Source organism: Pteropus alecto, unplaced genomic scaffold (genome assembly GCF_000325575.1).
Source record: "Pteropus alecto unplaced genomic scaffold, ASM32557v1 scaffold312, whole genome shotgun sequence".
NCBI lineage: Eukaryota > Metazoa > Chordata > Mammalia > Chiroptera > Pteropodidae > Pteropus > Pteropus alecto.
Window position 1 is genome coordinate 404051 of NW_006433948.1, and position 506 is coordinate 404556.

A 506-nucleotide genomic window follows, 5' to 3' on the forward strand; every position below is an offset into this window, starting at 1 on the left:
CACCACCCCGACACAGCAGGAGGTGAGCAGTGGCTGGCAAACAAGCTAACCTTCATGTATATTTGCAGCCACTCCCCAGCACCAGCATCACTGCCTCAGCTCCACCTCAGATTCTCAGGCATTAGATTCTCATGGGAGTACTGGTCCCTGGTGCCAAAAAGGTTGGGGACCACTGCCTAGATAACTATCTAGGATATTAGGCTAGGCTTTCAATGATGTCTTTGGCCCCGTTCCTATGTCGTCTAGCAATGGAGTAGAGGTCATTCCATTCAGATCAACATTTTCATCTCACTTGGTACCCCTCCCTGGTTCTCCAATCATCTCCCACCCTGCTTTGCTGGTCTGGCCAGTGAGCCGTGCCGGCCTATGCATTATGACACTCATCTTTCATTACTATTTATAGAGGAACAGCAGCCTGTGTGCATGGTGCATAGAGGAGCAAGAGACCCCACACCTGCCCTGGAGCTGAGGTGATTCAGCCACACTGCTTATGCTCCAGAGAAAGT